A 13,187-nucleotide genomic window follows, 5' to 3' on the forward strand; every position below is an offset into this window, starting at 1 on the left:
AAGTCTATGGGAGAAAATATCAAGTTAAAGATATATCAGATTTTCCTGGGCAATTAAAAATTAAATTTAACCCTCATAAAATACTCATTTGAAGTAAGAAAGACTTTCAGTTTTTTCACCTCAAAACAGTATTTTGTTTAAAGTCACATGACTACTGTAAAATAATCCTTGAAACATTTACATTCTTTTTTTTTGGCTAATCATAAACAGAAGCATTTCTAACAAGTAGTTCCTCATTTTTATTTCTAACTCCAACCTATTAAAACATAAGGAACACTGATTTTTAGAAATTTTAAGTTTAAACCATTATTTAGCAGTAAAATAATTTTTAAAGCATAACTATCTGTATTAAAAAAAAAGGAGCAATTCAAAATTGCACTTACCTGTTCTCCTTATACATAGACACATACTTTCAGCAAAATGTTACAAATATTTGATACTTGTAGAAATCATTGTTTAATAATCTATAATTGGGGGTAGGGAGATAAAATAAAAGGACTTTCAGTCTAAGACTAACCTTGAATATTTGTATAATATTAATAAAAATTAAGGGAATTATTTCTAAAACCTCCTTGGTTTAAAGCTTTTTCACTCTTTTACCACCCTCTGGTGGATATTTTTAAAAATTTTTCACAACTGAAAAAACTGGGGCGCATGCAAACTGTTTAAATTTTTTTCTATATTATATAGATTATATGTGTAATTATATCACTGGGCCATAATTATTATTGTGGTTTATTAAAAGTTTATATTAAAATGAAACTAAATAAATTTGAGCATGATTTGAGGTAAAATGTTACAGACTATATTATTTGTAGTAATAAATGATAATCTTCATTGTTTTCACTAACCATAATATTCTTCAAAGGACTATAAATGTTCTGCAAATTAAAAAAAAATAAAATCATGAAGTCTAAATATACTCAGTGTTACAGAACTCTTAAGAGTATGGTCTAGATTTTAACCTGTCCAATTAACTCTGGCGTCAGAATTTATTTATTCAGCAAATAACATTGCTATTAAGAACAAAAGTTTTAATAAGTGGACATGATTTATAATAAAATCAAGTTTTTGTTCTATGTATAGGAGGAAAAAATTTAAAAACAACACTTTTGGTTGTCTTTTTTAATAAAAAAGTGTACTTTCTACAGCATATTCCATTTAATCTGTAACCATTAATGACAGTCGTGGGCAAATAAGTGCATTAATTGAAAACAAAAAATTGAATCATTAATATTTATACATACATATATTTATATATGGTTCAAATATGTTTAGATAATATTTCCCCCACTATCTGAAAGTGGAGTGTTCCTATGAAACCTTTTAGAAGCCAAAATGATGTAAAGCAAAGAAGCAATTATTTTTTATTTATATGGAAAATTTTTTGAGCATTCCCAAACCAAAAACATATTTTCTCGTAGTCTTTTCTGATATCTTTTTTTTTTTTTTTTTTTAACACCTACAGCACTTGGTATTTCAAAGTGGTTTCCCATTTAGTACTAACCAGGCTGGACACTGCTTAGCTTGGGAGATCAGACGAGATCCGCATATTCAGGGTGACGTGGCCATAGACTCTTTTCTGATATCTTAGATCACAACTTTCTAACATATGCACAAAATAAGACAAGTTAAAGCACAGATGTTCACAAACAGTTAAAAGCTATGGGGCTTGATGCTAAGATGCTGAGAATAGTTCCTTGAGAAGGAGCTTAGGGGTGCTACTCTCGCTGCTCATGATTCACAGGGCCTCTATAAAGGCTCACTACCAAATAAATGCTGAACGCTATTTCTTTTAACTAGAAAGAGTACAAATATCTAATACATTTCAAGTAAATGAACTTGGAAACACATCATCCATTTGCTCTGATTTTTGTGTTATAAATTAGCAATGTTTTAATATATAGGAAATTTGAAATAAAAGAGTATCATTTAAATGGTGCCTGTAGCTTGGTGATTAAAGTGCGCATCCTTACAAATGGTAATGTATATTTTCGAAAACAAACCTACCATCATTTTCCAGGACTGCTCATTATCTTATGTTCCTATGTTGTCATTAATATCAGTTTATCTTCCCAGTAACCTGAATTTTAATCCTTAGAACCTATTTTGTAAAACTACAACCTTCCATTGTTTCCATATCTTATTATTTCCACCGAAATATTTATTCTTTCTCATATTGATTTTTCGTTTTACCAAAAGTACTTATTCAGTAGTCTTACTATCTATTTGCATATCTTCACTGTAACTTTTCTGAATCATTTTTTTCCATTAATCAATGCTACATATTGCTACATTTTTTTGTGTTCTTAACCTGTCTCTCCGCTGTTCACAAATTTCCAACAGAAGAATTTAATTTTAGCTTTGACTCTTCTAATAGCTCAGAGACTTCTTTAACATTTATATCTCTTTATATTTACTTCAAACTTCTCTTTTCCCATTCATGAAAATACTTTCCTAATGTCGGGGAGTTAAATACATGAAGACCCTCAGAAGTACCTCTCTAACTCCTCAGAAAATATCATTTACTCCGTCTTCTCCAATTATCTGCTTATGCTTTCTATTTGTCTTCTATCATATTATATGCTTCTTTTGGACAGAGATTGTCTTCTCTTTTAGGTTGTTCAGATAAATTTATTTCTAACAGGTCTTGCTTATACATTCTCTAATAGAATTTTGAAATATTTTGTAGTCCCCTCATAAAAGAAAAAAAAGAGAAAAGCTATCAGACCACTAGTAAGTGTGAAACTTACAAAAAAAGTGTTCACAGTTTTCATTAAATACTTTAGATACAGTTGAATTAACATGTTCTTGTGACTGATTATTATAATTGATTATTGATTGGCTAATGAGAATGAGTATGAGTAGGAGATTTGTACCTAAGTAGAAATAAAAATGGATTTATATTTTTCAATAATCTTCTGGTAAAAAATAAAATATTTTATTGGTTTGAATAAATATTTAATAAAATATAAAACATAATTTCTACTCATTTCCTTTTATTAAAATATATTGCATTGACCTATCATAAGTAAAAGTTATATTTTTCCTTTTTTCTTCTTAAAAAGACATTCAATATAGGCAAGTGAGTCATAGAATTACTATTTATTGATTCCTCTCTCAGTATAGAAAATGGTAGAGGGATTGTCATTTATAACACATCATTTTCTTAACATGTTGGTCACGGTCTCTTATTGATACATAAGTAAGGCATGGAGACTTACTACTGGTTCGGAACTTACATGGAAAAGCAAGGCTCTCTACAATATCTTTTTATTTATGTTCCTTGCTTAGCTCTCACAGGACAAGAACTCTTTGACAGCAATCAGGAGATATTAAACATGATATGTAGAAGTAATCAAACATCCAACTATCAAAATCTTGCAAAATGAAATGTGTATTATATACATATTAAATATTATATATAATAAATGTAAATAATATTAAAATGATATATAATGTAGAATATTTAAACTGCTGTATTTCTAATGGCAAATGCCACATTTAATGAAATTGCTATGCCTTATTTTGTAACTTAAGGGAAGGACAATTATGAAAGCTGATTTAGGAAGGAAATCTAGCATGCATTTCAGGGAATTCTCAAACAGATCAACTAGACATATAGAAGTTATTGACCTAGAATTGAAGAGAAAGAAAAAAAAATAATTCAGCATCTAAACATGAAAAGAAAAGAAAATAATTTAATACTAAATATGAACTGAGTCCAAGAATAAAGAAGACAAGTGTTAAAGAAAATGTAGAGAGTAAATTAAGTGTTAAGTGTTGTGGGCTATTTGTTATATCCTGCCTAAAGCACATGATTGCCTTACAGTTAGATCAAGCACATGGTTTATAAATTGCAAAATGTAATCAGATGTGTTAGAAAGTTTCAATATAAACCTATCTTCTCTACTTCTTTATGAAAATTGTCCATATGCAATTCTAAAATGATTGACTTCTGGGTATTGTCATCTAATACAATAAATACCTATAGACTAAACTTTATCTATGCATATTTTAATGTATCAACTTTATAATTTTATTCTGGTGTTCAAAGGTCTATAGGAAATATCTTTAGTTATTTTTGATCTCTACTTTCAGGATTTCACTTTCATACTGCATTGCCAGGGGTAATCTCAACATCTTCAAGTCTTCAGGTCTCTCATAGAGGACTGACTTTCCACTCTTGACCTGTCTTACCATCCTGACACTCATTAGATAAATTTATAACTAGGTTGTTAGTGACTAAGAAGACTTTTCTATACATTTACTCTTTAAAGATGACATGATTCTCCAAATAGAAAACCCTAGAGACTACACCAAAAAAACAATAAATAAATACAGTAAAGTTGTTGGATACAAAACCAATGCACAAAATTCCATATCATGCCAATGCACTAACAATGAAATTTTAGAAAAAGAAACAAAAAAATTCTTTTGTGATTCAACAAAAAGAATAAAATACCTAGGAATCAACTTAACCAAGCATGTGAAGGACCTATACACAGAAATACTTTCGATTTCTGTTTATCCTGATCAGTTGAATGGTAGAAATCTCAGCTGTGGTGCTTGCTAGTAGAAGGAGTGTTTGATAATGAAAGTTTGATAATGGAAGTAGAAATTTCCTTTATCATATAGCAACATAATAAAATAAATTAGGAAATGAGGTACTTAATTTAACAAGAGCCACAGTTTAACTATTCTATTTAGAATAATGTTTTATCTGAGTTGAAGCTTTAGTAATCTTTCAAATGACATAAACCCAAAGACCACAACTCCTACTAATTTCAATATAATTAAAATTAAACTTATAATTCCATTTTAAGTCATTAAAGTAACATTCTTCTGAGACTATAGCAATGTGATATCAGTAGTATCTTATTCCTCACTTTTTATTTTTAATACCCTTTTAAAGGAATTTATATAATTGGGGTAGCCTGTTTTCTGATGACATTTATTGAAATTATCAGCTATTATAATAAAATCTAAAAGTATTAATAATATCATATATTTTTATGTATTCACTCATTCAATAAATATCTCTAATTCTAAAAGTAGTAATAATATTGAGAATATTAATAAATATAGAGTGACATTTTTTAGTGGGAAATTACTGTGCTAGGCACTTACTATATTGATTTTTTAAAATATTAACAACAGCTCTATAGAGGACATAATATTGTAGTCTTCATTTTACAAATAAGAAAAGCAAAAATTAAGAAAGAAAAATAACTTACTGAGATTCACACAGCTAGTCACAGAACAGAGATAAACATTCAAATCTGTTTCAGTGTAAAGAAATCATGCTTTACTGCACCAGCTAGTTCTAACAACATATAAAATTCTTAAGTTTTGAGTTAGTTAAAGCTCAAGTCTGAGCCATATAAGGACTATATCAAATAACATATTAGCATAAAATAAATGCATTAATTTTCAGATTTTAAACAACTTATTGGTTGTAAAATATGTTGAGGAAAACACTTTTTAATAAAATACTAGTTAAAAAATTTTTTAATGAAAATAAAGTTCAAAATCAAATGTCTAGTTGATAAATCATTCTGCAAAAGATGTATACTAAAAAATACTCAATTTGCAGTTCAATATCTCCCTCTGCTGTTAGAAAACACTAATAAAAATTGTTTAAGTGTATTATGTTTACTTAGATGACAGTTTATTGATTTAAAAGACTAAAATACATTAGAATTTTCACAACCTTTCCTCCTGTGTTTTAAATTTGTTAATCCTCTATTATATTTCAAAAAATTATTTTCTAGAAATGTGTAAAACCAGTAACTGTTATTCACTGAATTATTCTAGATAACATATATGATTAATTTCCTCTACTGAAATTTTTTCTGTCATATAGTTGTTTCAGTATTCATCCTACATAAGAAGTATTACAAATGAAAATACATGCAAACTTTTCTGTTACCTCAAATAATGAATACTTTCAAGGCCTATTAATTAACACTGAAATAAAAACTTATTTTCTGTTTTAAAATTTAAATATAAGAAAAAATATTTACCATTTTACAGATTTCCAGGGAAAGATAATATTGTAACTAAATATATAATTTTTCAAGTGCTATATTAGTCAATTGATAGACTTTAAATACAGTATTAAACACAACTTCCTGATAACAAAGGTTAAGAACCATAAAAATTGAGTTATAAATCATATAAATAAAATATTAAGCGATTACCAACATTTTTCTTCTGAAAGCATTGCTTAGATATTAAAAAATATATATCATTTCCATATTTACCAACAATATTAAGAGTTTATAAGCTGTTTCCTAAAACCATGTTTGTAATAGGCAGTATTATAGTTATAATTTAATACTCTCTATCGTTTATGAGAATCAAGAACCATAGAAACTTAAAGATTAAAATAAGTGGAAAATAAGTATTTTTATCAAAGGAAAACGAAAACGTCACAGTTAAATTAATTCCAACAAATTTTGGGGGGATTGTATAAAGTGATTTGTAATTCAATGGAATAGATTTCATAAGGGGATCAATATATTATTTATAGAAATATCAAGTTTTATGATTTAACATAATGGAACATAATGGAAGCTTAAACTTCAACAGCTTTTTTTTCCCCTTATTCTTACATCTAGTTATTTAATTCCTGACTTCTTTGTCAAAATCTTTGTTCTTTGGAGGCCAAGGGCCAATAAATATGCCACATTCTTCCTTAGATCCTTCCAGCAATGTACTATCTGACAGAAATTCATCGTTTTTAACAGAAAGAAGTAACCGATTCACTGTTTTCTTTTCCACTTCATCATAACTATATCATTCTTACCTGCTGATCTCTAATGATTTTTGTTGATTTCTTCTTGAATTTTCACATCCATCATCACACATTTTTCCTTGTCATAACCCACATATGCTGTATCTTTAATTCATACATTCAAGTTCAACAGTCTTCAGTGGTTACAAGGTGAATGGTTAACATCCAGCTCCCTGGGGTGGGACTGGGATGGGGAACTTAATACAGGCCGTTTGATTTTTTTCTTTTTTTTATGTAAATACTCTCTCAACAGCTAGTTGCAAGATAATAATGTGATTTCATTGAATTGAGATGGTGAAAAGAAGCACACAATCACACAATCGAGCCAGCTCCAGAACATGACTGATCCCTCTGACCACAATCTTCACTCTAGCCTCCCTATTTTTCAAATGTTTCCACTACTAATATTTTTTTAACCTCCTATGAATTTCTAGCTAATTTTTATAGTTCAGCTTATTTTAGCTTTATAAAGTAAAAATGAATTTCTTACTTGCACAGACTCCAGTTCAGTTGTTTCCGGCTAGGAATCTCTCTTCCTTGGAAAGATTAGAGTTCTATCTCTTAACACTTTTGGTACTCACCAAATTTAGAGTCTTCAAGTACTTCACTTTTAGTTTCTAACTGTTGTAATGGGGAGAGGGGAAGAGTATGAAGGATTGCTAGACCATTATAGGGCTAGATCTAACAGTGGTATATTCCATTTTTATGACATTATGTCGGAGTCCTAGATGAACTGGATATTGGTAAAAAGTGGAAACCACTAGTGCCTTTCTTTATTGCGTCTGTTTCTAATATTAATAAGCATGTTTAAAGTTTCCTTCTGATAAAACATGCTGTATTCCTATTTTATCTCAGTTTGAAAAAAAGATATAATTAAATGCTAGCCATTTCCAGAATAGAAAAGCTTATGGAAAACTTTATCTTTGCTGTGGAGGAGTATGAGAAGGAAAGAGAGAAAAATAAAACAAAGAGTAAGAAATTAAAAACATAGACATCTGCTACCTTACCTTTGTCTTCCTAACTCATGACTTAACTTTGAAGAGAGTTATAGTATATTCCAAATAGGTACTAAGTAACATGAGAACATGGGCTCAACTAGTGATATACTTCTTTGGATGTGATCTGGAAGAGGTCACAAATCTGTAAGACTTGCATCCTAACATGTAATTGTGGTCATGGCTATGTAAAATAATATATATATGTGCTTAACTAACTGCTCGTGTCTGCACATTTGGTTGTACTTTTCAAGAGATACTGGAGTTCTCAGGTACCCTTGGGAGTTGATTCATAGATGTTTGAAGGTACCTTTGAGTTTTCAGTGCTGCATTTTAAATTTCTGCATGTGTCTTTATTTAATGTTATCTTCGAATTTAGCTAGTCATATACTTTTTTTTTCTAAGTTAGATGGATATTGTAATTAAATTATAAAGTTGAAATTTGTGATAGCAATAAATTTAATATTATAAATTAATTTCGAGAATATATTGAGTCTGTTTTTGTTGTTATTGTTTTAATTTCTACAAGACTTTTAACCAGACTGACAACATATGCCAGGGAGCAAGACCTCAAATTCTCTCTGTCTGTTTTTCACACTGGAATGTGGTTTATCTTTCCATTTACTCTTGGAATTTAAAAAATATTTATAAAAGTATTACAATTATAATTACATATATTCAAATATGTTCTATATTTAATATTTTTACTTGGCATTTTTGTAATAATGGAAAAATTTGTGTATTTTTAAGTGTTTTATTTTTAGTTTGCTGAGCTCCTTTTGTAGCTCTAGTTTTAGTAATATTTTCGATTTATCTTTATATTTTTACTTCATTTCAAAATGTTACTATTTCTAAAAGTATTTCAAATAGGTATAAGGTAGTACAAAAGTATGTAATTATATTCTTTTGAGGTTAAAAATGTACTAAAATATGTTATTATACTTGTAACAAAATTAGTATTATAAGTGTAATTTCTGACCAACTGTTAACCAATTTTTTTCTATGCCCTTTAACATGCCTAAAAAGTAATATTAAAGTGTCAAATTTATTAAATAAGTACTAATTGATTTAATATGTTCTTTAAAAGGCATCTGTGAAACAGACATATGCACTATAAGCAGTAATGAGAAAGATCAAAGCGGTTTTTAGTACCTCTGCCCTACACACACACAAAACAGTCAATTTAGTTTATGTAAGGGAAACAGGTTCCTGAAAAACATAATAACTTATCCATCTATTTCTTTATTTAATGTAGGGTTTTATCCAAAACCTCTCGGATAGATAAATCTGAGTAATTCTAGCTTAGTAGCTCATTCTTTCACTTGAATGAATTTATCCATAAGGCAACAATATTTAAAGCCTTTTATGTTAAAAAAAATAAATATTTGTTGGTAAGCTATGTGATGTCTAAATGAGAATGATCTTTAAATTATTTTTCTATTGCAATTAGTGGCTGCAAATAAACCTAATTAATTGTGTTCTTTAAGAATTAATAATGCTGTAAAATTTTGTAATTTTGTTTTAATATTAGTTTAAAAATCATTCAGTGTGCAACAGATCATCATTACCTTATCATTAAAGAATAACAACCCACAGACCCACATAAACATAAAACACACACAGAGAGACGAATTCTGGCCTAAAAATCTGTATGTATATATCCCTTTACTTTTGACATTATTTTCAGTTTTGATTTTTTAAAGACAAATTTTTATATTCACTATTCTTTTTTTTTCCATAGCATATTTTATGACAGTTACCATAAATTTATTTATCACTTTATTCAAAACTGTTTATGAAGAACTTAATCATTGCCAGATCAACCAAGAGCTGTTGGATACATTAATCGACAAGAAAAAAAAAATATTCCAGCCTTTCTAGATTACACCATATAAGAAATAGCAATAAGAAAACTATATCAGCATTATGAATAATTACCATTGTGAATGATTATAAAAATAATTTTCTGATTTATAATATAAGGCATAATTGGATTTGAGAATTTAAGTAATACTCCACACAGAATTGTCATTTATGATGATGCTTTCATAAAGATAATGAATCAGAAAATGGCTTAATTGTGTGTATATATTTCTTTGTGGGAGAGGGGTGCTTGTTGTGAAAAAGACAAGATATGTATAGGATTCTGGCAGTTTCTTCAATAGTAAATGTTTGGGAGGAAACTAAGACAAACCTCTGATTTATACACATTGAAAATTAAAGGCTTTTATATATTCCATTTCCTCCCAACAACATGGCCCAGTGCATAAGATAATTTTTTTTTTTTTTGAGCTCAAGTAGATTAAAACACATAATGATTCAAGTTATTAAAAGTGCATGGTAAACTTTTAAAAATAGAGATAATAAAAAGAATTTTAACAGTAGACATGTACATAGAAAGCTTTCTACTCCTAAGTTGACTCTGGAAAATTCGTAAACATAATGGGTAAGCATAGATCTTATAAATTAACACAAAAAAATCTGTCATTTAGCTGGAACTACTTCAGATTTAGGAAACCCAAATTGGAAAAAGAGAGTATTGGTCAGCTTCTTTATGTCTCTCTACATTTAGCCTCACCTGCTTTGCCAACCCATCTACACATGCTCTACTGCTTTCTGACTCCCGTAAGTGGTAGGGAAGTTGTGACTTCACTGACACTAAGTAATGTGGCATTATTGTGGCATTGGCAACCGCTTAAAACTGACTCTTTAGCTTCAGGTGCAAGTTGTGAATTGTTTTGTGGTCCTATCTGATAAATGCTTTACTCTACCATCAGCCTGAGAGGAGCCCATACAGGTCAGGTTTCTCCTTCCAGAGTAGATATAGGGGTGTTCAAGTCAGAGTGAAATGATTTGACAGAACATTTGAGGACAATAATTTTACCAGTGTCCTAGATGATTGCAAATGAGACACCGGTTTCTGGGCCACTGTTTTAATGATGGATCTCTAGGAGGGTACAACAAGGGGAAGCCCAGGTGTTTTCTGTTTCTGACTTTCTTGTTGTAGTTGTGAGGCCACAAAGTTGATTGACAATCTTGTGATCTCTTCAGAATGGAAAGGCAATTCAGATGGAGGATTATGAATATGCAAAGGAGGATGGAGGGAGTAGCGAGTCACATCAGTCTTTTAGTCTTTCATTTTAGGTAACTCTTGTCTCTTTAATTTTTTATTAGACTTTTGCAATAAATCTTTCGATAAATTTATTTTGGAATTTTGAAGGATTTTGGAGGCTTCTGATGGCCAGTTAAAATAGGTATCCCATTCTGTTTGGTTGATTGGGAACCCTTGCTTTCAAGTGCACTTCTTAAATGAATGATATGGCCTAGTTGGAACGTTCCCCATAATGGCCATTGTATTATGCATAAATCAGAAATTAGAATGGAGAATGAGGAACATGGATGTTTGATGATATTTAGTTCGTTCTTTTGATACTTTGTAGTTAGAACTTGATGTAAAGGGAATTTAGAGTCTTCTGATTCTTTTTATTGAAGTATAACTATTGAAGAATATTTTGAGCTTTGTTTTTGGTAGAGAAAATTTATGCCTACATGTGGATGGAAGGAATATGTACACATTGACTGGGAAGAAGAAGTGATAAAGACAACTGGGAGTCATTATGACACACTGAATGCATGAAATCTCATGATTCCTTTATTAATGAGGTTTTATTTTGGTTGGGATATTAATTTTTGCACTTCTGTGAATAGAAAGATTATGGGAAAAACCAGAAAAACTTTTTTCAAGGGAAACTCCATGAGACAAAGATTTGGGCTGAGAGTTCATAGGTAGTGCTGACTTGTTCGCTTGTTTGATATGTGACAAAGTGTGAGTCAGAAGGGGAACATACTCATTTCTAAATAGGATACAGGACTTTGGAGTTTAAATAGCAAAGATATGCTCAGCATGAGAAGAAGCACAACTTCTGACAATGATAAGGTTACCTCAAGGTAACATAGAGGTCAATGAAAACGAGAAACCACAAAAGGAGAGGAAAAGCAGACTCAATGACTAACATTATCAGATTGGTTTATGAGCATCGGAGGTACACTATAGAAACGAAAAGGTACAATTGGGGGATATTGCAGTGGTCTGAGATGTGAATAAGGGAAACTTTAGGTGATTTATCTTAATTCACAAGTTGGTAAAATTTAGGAATATTTAAGTAGCAGTACATATCTTTGGGCTTTAGGGACTTTTAGTCATGCATTATTTTGCTAGTTGTTATATGACTGAAAAAAAAAAATAAAGGACAAAAAAAACCAAAATAAAGATGTTTACTTCAACCATTTAATTACCAGTATTGCATTTTGTCTAATTAATTTAAATGCTTGCCCTGTAAGAGTATGTTAATTTAGAGACATGTATATATGTGTAAATAGAGTCTTATTTAAAATGAACAAAATATATAAAGAAGACATGGGTTTTGAACATCTCAAGTTTCATTTACGTAAAAATTAATTTATGTGTAGTATTCCACATGCAATTAAACAGGCTTTGCCCTATTATATTAATTAATATTTGTTGATGAATAAATGCTCTTATTTTATTTAAAATACTTAAAAAGCTATAATTTTATAATGTCATTAACTAACCAAATAGTTTAGCAAGACATTTTTCATAACAAGTAATAGGTTTTTTGAGGCACTAAATAAATAAGCAATAGGTTATTTTTATTTTAAATATAGAAATTATTCTAAACGTGGTGAGCTTAACTGAATTTGTTTGGTTCTATGATTTATTTGTGAAGATTTTACATATTGTAGTCAATATGTTTGTCCAAAATAATTTATCTTAAATATTACTGTAAGATGTATTACATGTTACTTTTATGAGCTAATAAAATTAAATTCATAAATACATCAGGTATAATACTAATCTTAAACTGAGTTTGATCATTTGAAAATTAAACATTTAAGATTTTTTTTCTCATAAAATGTCAAAATGTTGCAAGTGCTGCCATCTGCTGTGAAAGAGCTATTACAGACATGGTATAGCAAGGGTATAGATGGTTGTATATGGAATTAAAGAGAATACTATATAAGAATTTGAAATTGTGTTGATCATCTAAGCTCTGATAAACAATAACAATGAAATCATCTGCCCCAAAAAGGATTTCAAATTACCCCAAATTTATATAAATTTGTAAAATAAACCATTAAGAAATGAAATGATGTTTTTAAAATGTTTCATATATTTAATTTGTAAAATATATCAATTCACCAATATTTTTGACTGTGAAACAAACTTATCAGTTCCAATATTCACTGTGGCTTTGGAAGAGTTACAGAATAGCCTCAGTTTTTTGTTTTTTGTTTTTATATATATCAGGTTAAGTTGTTTTACGACTATGCCTGAGGCCACCAATTTTGCTTGTTTCACAAACTACAGGCAA

The sequence above is a fragment of the Pteropus medius genome, unplaced genomic scaffold (genome assembly GCF_902729225.1).
Source record: "Pteropus medius unplaced genomic scaffold, Ma_sr-lr_union100, whole genome shotgun sequence".
NCBI classification, from domain to species: Eukaryota; Metazoa; Chordata; class Mammalia; order Chiroptera; family Pteropodidae; genus Pteropus; species Pteropus medius.